Source organism: Neopelma chrysocephalum, unplaced genomic scaffold (genome assembly GCF_003984885.1).
Source record: "Neopelma chrysocephalum unplaced genomic scaffold, ASM398488v2 Primary Assembly neopelma1_22b, whole genome shotgun sequence".
NCBI classification, from domain to species: Eukaryota; Metazoa; Chordata; class Aves; order Passeriformes; family Pipridae; genus Neopelma; species Neopelma chrysocephalum.
Window position 1 is genome coordinate 1,532,489 of NW_020897690.1, and position 14,195 is coordinate 1,546,683.

The 14,195-nt window shown below is 34.5% G+C and overlaps 1 protein-coding gene and 1 long non-coding RNA gene across 3 annotated transcripts in view; one reads left to right on the plus strand and one right to left on the minus strand.

Moving 5' to 3' along the window:
* The window catches only part of LOC113965102, a 32,118-nt gene that overhangs the window by 16,349 nt on the left and 1,574 nt on the right, over positions 1–14,195 (minus strand). The window contains exons 2-4 of one of the 2 annotated variants that reach the window (XR_003533438.1): positions 11,599–11,722; positions 4,455–4,562; positions 3,502–3,555 (exon numbers count right to left, since the gene is read on the minus strand). This is a non-coding gene — a long non-coding RNA (uncharacterized LOC113965102). Of the gene's footprint in view, positions 1–3,484; positions 3,556–4,454; positions 4,563–11,598; positions 11,723–14,195 lie in introns of those variants that run through there. The other variant, XR_003533437.1, reaches the window with a different exon arrangement.
* Positions 311–14,195, plus strand: part of CCDC102B (coiled-coil domain containing 102B) — a 48,308-nt gene continuing 34,423 nt past the window's right edge. Inside the window, exon 1 of the mRNA XM_027677969.1 lies at positions 311–394. The gene's annotated coding sequence lies outside the window, so the exon portion shown is untranslated. The remainder of the gene's footprint in view (positions 395–14,195) is intronic.

Consider the following 14,195-nt stretch of genomic DNA (forward strand, 5'->3'; position numbering starts at 1 on the left):
TTGGGTACTAATACCACTGCTTAAGTACTGTGATTCAAATAACTAATTTCATTTTATACATAATATTTGGGGGACTGGGTTCACAGTCTTCAGCTTAGAAAGGGGGGGGGGGCAAAAAAAAATGAACTATGTAATGCTCAGTGAAGAACAGTATGTCAAAAAGTTTTATTTTCTATAAATTACTTTACTTAAAAGAAAAATGTGGTTTTAGTTTTGATAAAGTCTGACCAATGAGAATCTTTTTCAAGTTACTGTGGAGTGGCCTTAATGCTGTAAATAATCCAATTGGCCACGTCCCAGTACAGTGCAGATGAGAAAAGGATGTAGGAAATTCAGTTGTTTACACATGTGTCTGTAACACTGAGAAGCAAGAGGAGCCCAGAAAACTCAGAGGGTAAGGGGTCTTAAACTTGTGGGTTTAATGTTTAATTTCTATATTTCTCTTCAGGGACAAAGCATGAGTTACTATCATGCTGATGGTAAGGAGGAAAATAATCTGAAATACCCAGCAAAAGTACTGAAGATCAGAAAACAGTATTGGAAGTATGTGGCTAAGTTATCTCTAACTAGATTTTTCTCTTCTGTCTTTTTGGCTACTATTAGATAGTATTAGTTCTAATACCCCATTAAATATAGCTTGTTCTTCAAATCCTTACTTAATCAGGTAAATTTTCAAATTTTTGAAATTATTTCTTATTTTTCATTTATAAATTAGTATAAATGCAGAAATTTCAAGGATTATACTGTTTTAATACTAAAGCCCTTTTTTAAATTACTTTGTGAAATGCATCTGCAATAGCATAAACTGGTAAATCTTTGTTACCTTTTAAAAAGTATCAGTATTATGGACATAAGTGTAGTGAGAATATTGTTAGGAGTTTGCAGAAGTTCACACTGCATTTTTTTATTTAGAAGGCAGTGTTTACACAGTGTTTCTATTTTCAAAAGTTATAAAACTCAATAATGAGTTGTATAATCCTCACTTCCTTCAGAAAATATCTGAAGATGGGATAAGAAAAAAGTGCGTTCTGAGCTATATGGTATTATTCTAATGCAATGAAACATGTTTATTCATACTCTGATTTGTTGATGTTGGACAGAGATATTTAGTTCGTCATTTTTTTCAAAGTCAAGTAACGGAGATGGTATGAGACTATGGATGATCCATCACCAATGAGAACCAAGGGTCAAATTCCAAAATTAATGTTGATGAGTTCAATAAGTATATATAACAAATAGTATTAATAGGCTTCCTACAGACTGTGCAGATAGTTGCATTTTGTTTGTCATAGTTCTCCCTGATTCTTAAAACCATTTTATGAAGCAGACTCTCTTATAAATAGTCCTATGCCTAGAATCCTAGCTTTGTTTTAGACTACCTATGCTAGAAAAATTACTTTTGAGTTTCTGAATGCAGTTCTTTGAGTAATAAAATGAAAATAGATGGATTTCCAAAATATGTTAAGTATCATTTATAGAACTAGTCGTATTGCTTCCAGAGACATCTACAAAAGGCTAGTGAAAAATGTGAAATTATGTGTCTGTCTTTTTTTAATGTATTTTTATGTAGAAATTTTGAATTGAGGCCACTCTTTCACCTTAAATATAAAGTACTAATATCAATCTCGGGTAGATCTGAAAAATAAATCGCTTGAAAATGAATACTCTAAAGCAGCTGGTAATGAACAGGCTTAAAACACTGTCATTGACTTCAACACCAAGAGGGGTAGATCTTGGTATTGTTTAAAGTGTATCAATCTGATATGCATGGAATCATAGATTCACAGAATGGTTTGGGTTGGAAGGGACCTGAAAGATCATCTAGTTCCAACACCCGTGACACAGGTAGAGACAATTCCCAGTAGATGGGGCTGCTCAGGGCCCCATCCAACCTGGCCTTGAACATTTCCAGGAATGGGGCATCCAGAGTTTCTCGGAGTAACCTGTTCCAGTGCCTCATCACCCTCAAACAAAGAATTTTTTCTTATATATTTTACTAGCTGACTCTTCTGTGAGTTGAAGAGACAAGCGTTACCCACAACAGCAATTCTATATTGATAGCCTTTATTCCATTCAAATCTGCTAAATTTAACAAAAAGAAAGATAAACTTTTCTTTTCCAAATAGTTTTTCAGAATAAAAAGGCATATCTACTTCCACTTTTATTAAACAAGTTTTATTTTAACCTTTTCCTATATATACAATTAACAAGAACATATGGACATTTAAGACAACATGCCATCAGGAAAAACTTCTAGTGCAAATATAGATTTTTGTTGCCCATAAAATGTTCTTACAATGAAGTATGTATTATTTTTATTTAAATACCACTTTCTTCTTGTATTCCTATAAATTCTTGGTGTCCATCCTCTTTAATGATTTTCTATTCACTTGCTTCCTTGCTCTTACTCTTCGCTTCTTTCTCAGCTTTGAATATTCCACTCCCCTTAAATCAGTGAGTTACAGTGCTAATTGAAAACTGAACATTAATCTCACAATTTCGTAAGGGCTGCTTTAATGTCAAAGATTTTACTGAATCCCCAAACAAAGAGATATTTATTGCAGTTACACTGATGGCTGGTAAGTCTTCTATATGACTAAAAAATTAGGCAAATTAGCTTCTAAATAGCACTTTTACTGTTATTAATAGTCCATTTCATTTGCAGAGACCCATATTTGGCATTTTTTCCACATAGTTAGAAACCACATTTTCTTCCCCCTGGGTATTTTAATGTGGTATTAATAGAATTGTACAATAGAGGTTTACTTTTTATTTAACTGGGATAACATACAGGTGTATCAATATATAGGAACCACATTATCTTGGTATTAATTTCCTGTTAAAGCTGCTAGAAACCATATTCATCTTTCCTTTGAAAAAGCAGGTCTCTAAGCAAAGGCTGTTTTTGCTCCTACTCCCTTATTAACCCAAACAATAATCTTTAATAGACTGGTTTATTATGGAAATGATCCTCCCTGAACAGCTTGATTCTCTGCTCATGCTGATTTGAGTAATCTAGGTCTGATTTACATCGGGTTAAATGAGACTCTGTTTATGCCAAATCCAGTCTTATTTAATGTCAATCACATTACTGGAGGAATACCAGGGAGGAAATGCCATGAAAGTTCCTATTGTTTTGATTATTTTTTTAAAGTGTATTTTCAGTTGACTTGAGGGTTTCTCCGTAACTTTTGTAGGTATCCATGTTGGCAAAAGGACGCCAACTTCCCTTCTGTCTAAAGGACAATATTCAAAAGAATGCATGCAGAAAGAGTCAGGCTGAGTAACCACCACTTATACAATTACTACTCATTGTCCTACAGTGAGTGGGCACCGAGAGAAAAAATAGAGATTCTTCTCAATGCATTTAAGTGACGTCTAGGGTACCACCGAAGGTATTTTGTGTTTTATTTTATGTGCCTAGTCTAATAACTCTGGAATCCTGGTTAAAGTGACAATATGAATTATTTCTTAAGTTTTTTTCCCTCAGAGAAAACTTACTGAAGTTGGAGTCAACGCGGGATGGTGTCTTGCAGTATTAAAGGAGTCCTTGAGCTGTTGAAAGACATAAGATGGTGTTAAAATACTAAAATATTTAAGGAAAATCAAGAATAATTACCTTTAAATGTCCAAGTAACAATCTATTTGTAAAGAATATTCTTCAGAGACTTAATTATAGAAGAGATGGCTTCTAAAACTGTTCCGATAAAACTGAGAACATCTCTGCACAACAGAATTGTTAATTCTGATGCAACTATATCAGAAGTAGTTGAACAAGTCAAAGGGATATGCTCTGACCCAAAGAAAACAAAATATTCATCAGCATTCTTACTTGTCTACTTATGTGGGTGGGAAAATCACTTGTTTCCAGATTGAGCAGTGTTTTGAAGAAAAATTGCTTTGTGTCCTAATAACCATTGGAATGTTTTATGTCGTCGTCTGAGACAAAGTTTCAGATATCTGTGATTAGTTTTCCCAACTGCCAGTGTTATGAAATTTCTTTTCGAAAGTAGGTCATGTTTTGAATAAGAAAGCATCATAAATGAATTCAACTCTAACAAGGCAATTCCTGATCTCTCATACCATAAAGCATATGGTTTTAAGATACTGTCAAGAGTTTTAAAAACCTAAAGAATTTCTCAGTGTATAAGCGGGAATTAGAAACTAACTTTTTCAGGAATATACCATTACATCTTCACATATTGGAAAAAAAAACCCAATCCACCTCAGTGTTGTTTTGCCAGTAAGCAAAAAAGCACCTGTAAATGAAAGTGAAACTATACAATTCAAACAACCTTTCCAACTGAGTAACATAGAAGAAGTTTTTAGAAATGTGGTATAAACTTAGAAAATAAAATTGTCATCATTTTTGTCTAAATTATGAAGCTTCTCTACATTTAAGTGACCTCTACTGTTTAGATTGACAGGTTTTAATATTACATCTGAACATTTACTTGTTCAGTAAAGTGCTCTTCAGACTGGATAAAGTCTGTCTTCAGTTGCCTTTTTCAACTTCCTTTTGAGAATGAAAGAAGCACAGCTGACCTGATCTGTAGCCCAATCTGAAAAATGTGAGAAAAAAACTCCACAGATCTGTGAAGTCCTCAGTGCCATTTGGAGATAGCTGTGCCCCCCTAACTATACCCAACGGTGGTTCTCACAAAGAGATTAATTTTGCTTTTAAACATAAATAAATAAAACAGTAAATAGTAGAATGCTAATATTATCAATAATTGGGAAAGGAATTTAACCATTGAGAATACATCACAAAATTGTCTTTGGTCTGAATAGTGTGTTGTAAGCTTATTTATAGCTTACTTGCAAATATTGATGTCTAATGTATCCTAATTTTTTTAACAAACACCCTGGATGAAAATGACCAGCTGAATGAGATGTTTTTAGACTTCTTGTCTTCTTTGACTTTTAACTTACAACTGGCTTTAATGCTTGCAAATTTTAAAGTCTTCTAAAACCAGTTATGAATCACATGCTCAAAGGCAGGTCTAACCTTGTGGAGGATATATGTCTTGAATATTATTTCCCTGCATTTCTGGAGTCTTCCCTCTTTCTGAAAAGCTCAGAGCAAATCTATGAAAGATGCTCTTCTACATCATGTTGAAGGGCTGTCAGTTTAAGCAAGGTAGTGCATGTGTGTGCTGACTGAGTTGCATATTCTGTAATAGCATACTGACAACTTGGATTGTGTGGAGACTTTTCAGATTCTCTGTTGTTGACTGACAACTGGCTCTGTTGTAACTGAGCTGAGTGGTGCAAAAAGTTACTTTGCTTAGCCTCCTTGTTCCCTGTAAAGGGTCTATGACCTCTTTAGCACTGCAGTTCATTTCAATATGGGTTAAAAATTGTTTGTCACGCTAACAGTCATTGAAACTAACTTACTCCACTTTCTGTGGAAACAGAGGAGTAAGACTCATCCACTTGGTTATTCTTTGCCTTAGCTGAAGAACTTCTGAAAACCAAAACCAAACCAAACAAAAAACCAGATACCATATAATGTGATTAAGAGCAACTCTCATTGTTCCTGAAAAACAGAATACCTATAGGTGTTTTCATAAATCACACAGAGTTCACTTGCATCTTTAGCCATAAGCATTAAAAAGGTGTGTTTCAGTATAGAGAAATAGTATTAACTAATATGAACACTATTCTTCTGAAGCAAAATCTGTTTCAAGTTTGAGTACAAATAATAATAATGGCCAGTCTTCGCGAACGAAGATTTGGGGAAAGGTCTTTTACCTTTCCAGCCTGCGCAATGGATTTTTTTAGGTGAGACACAGCCTGCGCTGAACTGAGCCCACCCTTTAATCCTAAGGTTCATCTGCCGGGGCCAAGCAAGCTTGGACAATGGCAGTGAGGTCCTCAGGACATAGGTTTGTTTAGAGTGACCTTCTCATAGATGGATGGCCTCACAGGGCTAACGGGCTCCATCTGCCCGGGGAACTGGCTGGATTCGAACCTGGGTCACAGAGGTGAGAGTCCTGCATGCTAACCACTAGGCCACCAGGGGTCCCTGAGTACAAATACTATCGTTCTAAAGAAATCTCTCTATGCTATTCAGGAGATTCCTAATTAGACCAGATGTTTAACTGATATGAATTAATTTGTATGAATTAACCATAGTCTTATTTTAAATACACTCTGAATTTGTCATCAGTTGAAGTTATTATTCAGATTATTATTCATAGCTTGTCTTTCCTAATAGTCATACAGAGCATCATTCAGGCAATATATTCCATACAAGTACCAATCTCCACATAGAATCAATGAGACCAGGTTGGAATTTAGGGGACTTGGCTACTTGTTTAGTTCAGAAGTTTACACTAGGTTTTGTAGACCTGTTTGTAAGTTGGTTACCCTGAAAAGATCTAAAAATTTGACAGTTCATACTTATCCTAATTACCTAGGAAATCTATTTTGCCTCTTTTTATCATTGATCATATCCTAATAAAAAGTGATAAGCAATCTCAAAGGGGAGCTAGCCAAGAAAACTGTTGTGTCTCAAAAACCATAGCTACATAATTAAATCAGATTACGCTTGGTTTAGCTTCTGCTTAATACTTAATTCTGTTTGAGACTCTCTGGGAAAGTTGTTCGTTTCATACACACTCCCCTCCGTCCCTATGTAATCTGATTATACAATATATTTTTTCATATGTAGTGACTGAAGAATGAGTATCAATTCTACAGACTCAAATGTATAAAGATTATAGTTGATATATTATGAAAGTTTGTAATCAAATGAAACATTCTTGGGGAAATGAAGTTACTATAAATTATATTTAAATCAGTACTTTAGAGCTTCTTTTGGCTTTGTGGGTAGTAAATGACAACATTTCTATGTATAAATATTTATGTTACTCATATTTAACCCTAAGGATTTGAATACAACTTCAAAGATGTGAAGAAATATCAGCTTGTCTCTGCAAAAGACTTGAAAGATGTTGCAAGGATATGTAATAGCTTGTATGAATGAATAGACCTAACTCAGAATAAGTATATAATACTGGTTCTCATCCTGAAGAAATAGTATCTGAACTGGTTAGAGTTTATTGAAAGTGACAAACAAAAAAAGGAAAGAAAGAGTAACATCTGTTTACATTTACTGGAATCTGACTACCTTCCAAGTTGTCTTTTTTTATGAATGAGTATGTCTACAGTATGTATATATAGTATGTATACGATGTATATAATCTGTATAATATTATGTAAGATATATTCTTGTGTTTTAAAACTAATTGAAACAGAGAAGAGGATTTTATCTTAAAGTGAATATTGAGACATGGGGAGAAAATGGTCAAAATGAAAAAGGAAAAACAGTACATAGGATCACAGAGAAGTGGACCAAGTTCTTTTCTGGTGCATCTCTTTTCAAAGAGAGTTACAGCATTTCATTTTGGGCAAGAACCTTTAAGACCATCCATCATTGGCAACAATAATGTAAGATTTGCTGTGAAAGAATTCTTGTCCTAATTTACTGCTTTTCATTATTGGCACCTTATGTCTTAATGTAACTCAGAAGAACAAATTCTCTTTACCTAGGGGTGTTTTTGTTCAGTGGAAAGGAAAAAAATGGTCAGTCTTAAAAGCTTTTAGCTATGCTAGTTTTACCTCTTCTGTAGTCAAGTTCTGTTGGCATAGAAAGTTGCCACTATATTTTACAGAAGCAACTCACACATTGAGAGAAATATATCTCGTGGTTAGATGAATTACAGTAAAGTTATTCATTTCAATAAAGGCATCAGTCCAAATACAAAATTTTCCATGGAGAAGTAAATGCTTCCTGCAAGTCACTAATTGCTGCTATTACAGGCATTTTTTTTCTGGATTGTTTCCATCTGTGCATAGAACTGACCTTCAGCCTGGGAAGTATCTGAAAATACTTGGTTATCTTGTTCACCTTTTTCTTTCACGTGTTCTCATGTTCTCAGTGTCTGTTGGCAGAACAGATTTATGGGGATAAAGCCTTCTTACTTCTTTTTCTGGTTCTTGACAACAGTGCACAATTGCTGCTTCTAAGGCAGTTCAGTGTTGTCTCAAAACTGGTTTATTTCTTATGACCTTCTCTACTTACATGGTGTTTTGTGAACCATTTGGCTAAAAGTTATATATTCTGAGATTCACAATTTGTTATCTTAATTTCATCTCAATTCCTGGTTGTTATGGCAACAACTGGGAGTAACAGGCACAGTTCCTCAGAAATCACACTGTTCAGAAAACCATGGAATGGCTGAGGTTAAAGGGGACCTCTGAGATGATCTGATCCATCCACCTTGCTCAGAGCACCTTACTCAAGACTTCTACATAGAATGCCTTTGATTCAAAAGAATTTCTGTGACACTAGAGATTTTATTTTCTCTAAAATGAGCAGGACTACTTCCATTTGAAATTGTAAATCTTATTTCAAAGGAGTAAGTTGTGGGAAAGGATAGCAAATGAGAATAAACTGGCAATGGGACTGTCAAAGCCACCCTCAGGCCACTTTTTTTTCTACTTGAAAAAAGGCTACTTCATGTTTCTTTTTGTAAAATTATAAATTATAGATATGTACTTTTAACCTACACGTCTTCATGGGAATTATTAAAACCTTCAGGAGAAGCAAATTATGTTACTAATAGAAAGAGTTCTTCCTCTGGAGTCAGAGAATTTTTGTTTATTACAATGAATACCCGAATATCAGGTAGGAGTATACTTAGTACTGTTGTGTAGTGTAAAATGCTTATTCCAGCATTATGGTAATTGCTTTCTTTTCCTTTGGTTTCTGGATAGTCTGACTAAATCAGAAAAAAGATTAAGCCATTTCTGAGTCCTCCTTTCACTTATTATTCCCTCTGTGGTTTATTGCCTTTCAGTACTATCTTTACTATGCTCGTCCTTTACCTCTTCTCCTGGGAATTTAGCTATACATGGACAGCTAATATAATAATGTACTTTCTGGGGGTACTTCAGAAACACCTTGTCTGTCACAAAGTTTTATATGATAGTGAAATGCAATTTTCCCTGCAGAAATGCCACTTTCCTGAAGTTACTTTCTGGTATTGAACTTTTTAGACCTGATAGAGTAGTTAACAAACCTTTTTTATGGATTTTTCAATAGAAGGACAAGTTGAAATGTGGGTCCCTTTTTTTACCTTCTCTCTCTGTGTCACGTTATTCTCTCTCATCATTTAGTGTTGATCAACTCAAACATGAGGTCTGACTCCATTTACTCCATTTTTGCATAGATTCTACTATCAAGTGCTTACTGATGTTTGATCCTACTCTTTTTACTGCCTCTGGAGTTTTTAACATCTTCTGAGATTTAATTTATTTATTTGTTTTAAAGGCAAAGGTGTTTATAGCATAATGAAATAATGAGGAAAATAGTGACATTCAGTTTTCCAAAGATTATATATTTGGTCCTACAGGAAATGTAGAAGACTACTCAGCACTTCTCTCTTTACTACTTCCTTTCAAACAATCTAAATATTTTGGGTTTTTTCTCTTTCAGTTCTATCATTTTTTTTTATTAAAACATTCCTGTCCTTTAGGAACTTTGAAAATTAAAGAACTTGGAAATTAAGATTTAGGCCTCACACTTCAAAAATTCAGGCTGAGGATACATTACAGAAGGAAGACATGGTTGCATAATTTTAATCTTGTGTATCAGGGTATTAATGAATTGTGACTTCATTTGATCTCATAGATTCACTTAACAATCCATACTGTCTGAATTGATGTGGTAAGAAAAACATTTTCTTTCAGACACTTCTAAGATTTCATATTTGGACAAAAAAAAAAAAAAGCCCCTCACTGGAACAAAACCTCAGAAATCAATAAATATTTATCTTTGGGAAGTTGGAAACATAACTTTATTTTTTATTATTTTCATAGCATAAATGTTTTTAGTTACTGGACATGAGAAGTAAATAAAGCAGGGTTTGGAAATAAATTAGATTTGTATTGATATTTCAATATTAGAAGGAAGCTAGAGAAATATAAATAGGAGGAAAAAATTATCACATAACTCCCAACAGGAAGTAAATAATTTGCATTATTTGTCTCTTCGGGCCATTTTTGGCTTATTTTTAAGGAATGTAAGGAATACAAAGTTTGGAAACAACATAAACAGCTTAAAAATATACCATATGGTTTAATATTGTTATGATCTATAACTGTGGCAAAAATAAACAGAATCATCTTTGGCTGTGCATTGAAAAGTCTTGAAATCACTATCTTTTCATTTTCATATGGAAGTGTGATAATCTGCATATGATAATCTGCATGGTCTGTTTGGATCTCCCAAATTTACGGCACAGTGTACTTTGTGAATTAAAATTTATTTTATGAGCTTAAGACCTCATTAGAAAAAAAAACATAAAAAAAGTGAAACACTCTGCCTCAGAAAACCCCACCAAAACATGCAAAGACATAAAACAGTGGTGGAATCATCTTTGTACAGACTGGTCCAACACATGAACTCACTAATTTATTATTTCACTAATTCACAAACTCTCTAACTTACGAGTTCTCTAAATCATATTTTCTCAAATTAGTTACCAAACCATTGGTGAGAGCGCTCATTTTGTCTTCTCTATCATGGTGTGAGTGCCCCTCATATCACACTGACAAGCACAAAAGCCTCAAAAGTCTGCCTGCTGTTGGATCTGCTTCAAAAACTTTAGGAATAAGCTTAAGCATTTACACTTTCCAGGTCAGAAGTTTAGTCTATAGCGTTTCCATGAGTTAGCAGATTCTAAAGAAACTGTCAAGTGGTTACTTTTTGAATATGCAAGAGATGATGGCTGCAGGTGATAGCCCTTATCTCTCCCTATCCATTGGGTTCTATGTACATGCTGCTCTCACATTGACCTAGTGACACTGCTCTCAGCATATGTCAGACATTAGCATGAGCTGTGTGATCATTATTACCATATTTTTACTTTTCTTTCCTTTAAGCATTTTCCAAGTCATTCTGGTTATCCTAACTTCAGTTTCTCTTGATACTGACAATTTATTTGCTAGGGTTTCAGTAACAAATTAATTCAATTCATATACCAATTACAACCAACAGAGTTTGAATAATATCTCTTTTACTTCTATGCCCTATTGGTCAATGACTTTGTAGCCACCACCACAGAGGTGATCACTGTAGTCACTACTAGTTTTCTGCCATGCAGGAGTCTATACACTGGTAATATTCAATGTGCGATCATTGTCATTAATTTTGGAACCATAGTCATAGGCTCTTGTCCATCATGCAATTGCATTAAGTGAAAGGAACTTTTATTAATAAATTGTCTGGATTGGTTTTTAAGATTGCGTAATCAGGAACAGATGGTAGCTTAATTTTGTCCATTTACATTGACTTGCACAGTGATTTTTCGGAGTGTTTATGAAAAAATTGACATGTATTGTTTTCTCATTGTGAACAGTTGCCATAATTTTTGTGGTCCGCTAGTGCATGATTACTTGCCTTACATGCCAGTAGTGCCCATTTCACTCTCTTGTTGTCACAGCCACATACAGCTTCACGTCCAGTGTTACTACATATAGTTAAATTCAGGTTAACTTTAGAATTTAGGATTGATGTAATATTATCACCTACTGTCAGTACTCACCCTTGTGGTGTTGCAGATGGTATTCCTTCTGTAACTGGTTTCGAAGTTGAGTTATGACTGATCTGCAATACCTGAGTTGTGCCATGGGCAATGTTAAAAGGCAGGATCTCTTAGAGACAATTTTTGGGTATATGTTCCAATTAACAGTGTTGTCATGGTGATGTGGTAAGGACAGTGAGGTCTTGGACATAATCCAAACCTCAGTTGTAGTTAACTTGTTCCCTTTTTCATTGTAAAAGGAGAGGCACACAGATAACCCTTGAGGTGGATTTTTAACTGCAATATCATTTTACAGATTTCAAGAGAGTTTTACTTCTGTTTGAACAAGAATTTGAGCAGCTACTGGTATGAATCCCTTATCTATGGTTCTTCTTGTGGGGGTTTGTCACTTGTGTAGCCATCTTAGACGTTCTCACAGATAGGATCTCCACATACAGTATTAATAGATTAATTCTTGTGTAGCTGCTGGTTTAGTAGTTCATTCCATCTGTCTACTGTCATGTTATTTTGAGGTTGATACAGTAGGCAGCAAATCCATTGTACAACATTTGAAACACACCAAGCTTGTCCTACTTTATTCTTAAAATGTTATTCATTATAAGATTGTATTTCTCTGGATAAGGGAAAAGTAGCAAACCACTGGCTTAAAGTAGCAACAGTTGTGAGACCAGTGGTAGCTTAGGCAGGGAACACAAACCCTACACCACTATTTCTGCTCCTTTAAGGATGTGTTTCCACCATCCAGGTGTTTGTTCTAAAGGATCAATATAATACACGAGAAGTTTCCCAGATTAACTTACCCTTCACTGAAGTTGGTAGAATGCTTGTAATGTACCATTGTTTGACAAAAAATGGCACGAATATACAATTTGTTTTGCCAGAACTTTTGCTACTGGGCATCCTTTCCTATTGAAATGACCTTGACAGCCTGTTGAAATAAATCCTAAATCCCAGTATGTCTAAGCCATTCCTGTAAACAGGTAGTCATTCTGCCTCAAAGTTTTGTGTAAAATTTTTCTATACAAATGATCAGCCACTTGATTCTGTGTTGCCAGGATTTTTAGCGATTTGGTAACTAGATACATTTTTATGGATATGTTCTTAGATTGAACTATATCATAAATCACTTTCCAGTGTGATGGGTTTTTTCTACCATAAATTTCAGTCATTTACTTAGCAATATTTTTTCATCCCATTCTCTAGCCACTGGTTGGAACCCTTAAGGGTTACTAATTAAAACCAGCTTTACAACAGGAACAGCCATGCATAATTTGATCTCTTCTTGAATTGATAGCTTGGTAGTTAGCAGCCCTTAGTAAAGAGCCAAGTTTTTTGACTGAGTCTCACTCCTTCTGTTTTTCCATAATGACCCTGTCATCCCTGGCCATTTTCTCTAAGCCTTTGGGCTTTTTGATTAAATGGTGAACTGCAGCAATACTATGGAAAGTTCTGACTTTCTAGTAGCACTTACAAAAGAACACATACAGTGTCTATGTTTCATTTTGTCCTATGAAATTTATAGATTAGACAAAAGAAAACTAACTGGCTCACTCTGAAGCAGACATTTTCTTAAAAGACAGAATGCCTTTAAAAAAAGTTTGGCTGAGGTCTTAATAATTAAGAGACATGTAACTAAGAGTTAGGTCATGCAATTAGTAAAAGGGTGTTGAAAAATTATCCTCAAGCTGCTGTTCTAGCTACCGAACTAACTGAAAAGTTGAGTTCAGTGAGCAGGTATTAAAATGGGGAAAGTGCACTAATACTTTTCTCTCATGGTGATTTTGTTAACTGTGCTACAAAGGGTTAATATGCTTCTGTTTGCCTATAACAATAGCTGGCAATAATAAATCAAGAGCTCTTATTTTTCTTACTGGTGTTCAGAATCATTAAATAAATAAGGAGAGGTTTCAATACAATGAAATGTGGTTTAGAATTATGTTCCTTATCTTGTTCACCAAATGTTTGTCTTTTCTTTTTCTTTGAGAACTATCAACACTCTCACATACTGTCCCCACCCTGCTCACATGATACAAGGAATGTTGCTTCACATGTTTTGTTCATACTTATTTTAAATTATTCAGTTAAGAAAAACTACTCTAAAAGGGCATTTGTGTTCCTTCTTATCCTTCAATTATTAAAAATGGAACTAACAGAAAGTTTCACTGAAGAGAAAACCCCCGCTTTCATCCAATTCTTTGACTTTATCTTGTCTTTCCATCCAGTTATCTTTTATTAAGTAATTAATCTCACTGAGCTCCATATGCTGTGCTAGCTAGTCTGGTGCTGCAAACTCAAGCTAACAACTTTAAAACTAGCTGCACACAAGTTTGTTTTTGTCAGTTTTCAGACTTACGGAATTTCTGATGTTTAGACATCTTTATCTAATAACATTAACATATAACTTTCGTCTTTTAATTATCTTTAGCATACAAGTTAGAAATTATTCTTGTTCTCCCCTGGAACATATACGGATATTTTATAGATGAGACCTTTCTGAGTTCAATGTAGATATATGAAGTTTTACAATGAAATACTTTTCTATGAGCTGATCATATATCAGAGAAGAGAGGGAGTTTTTTT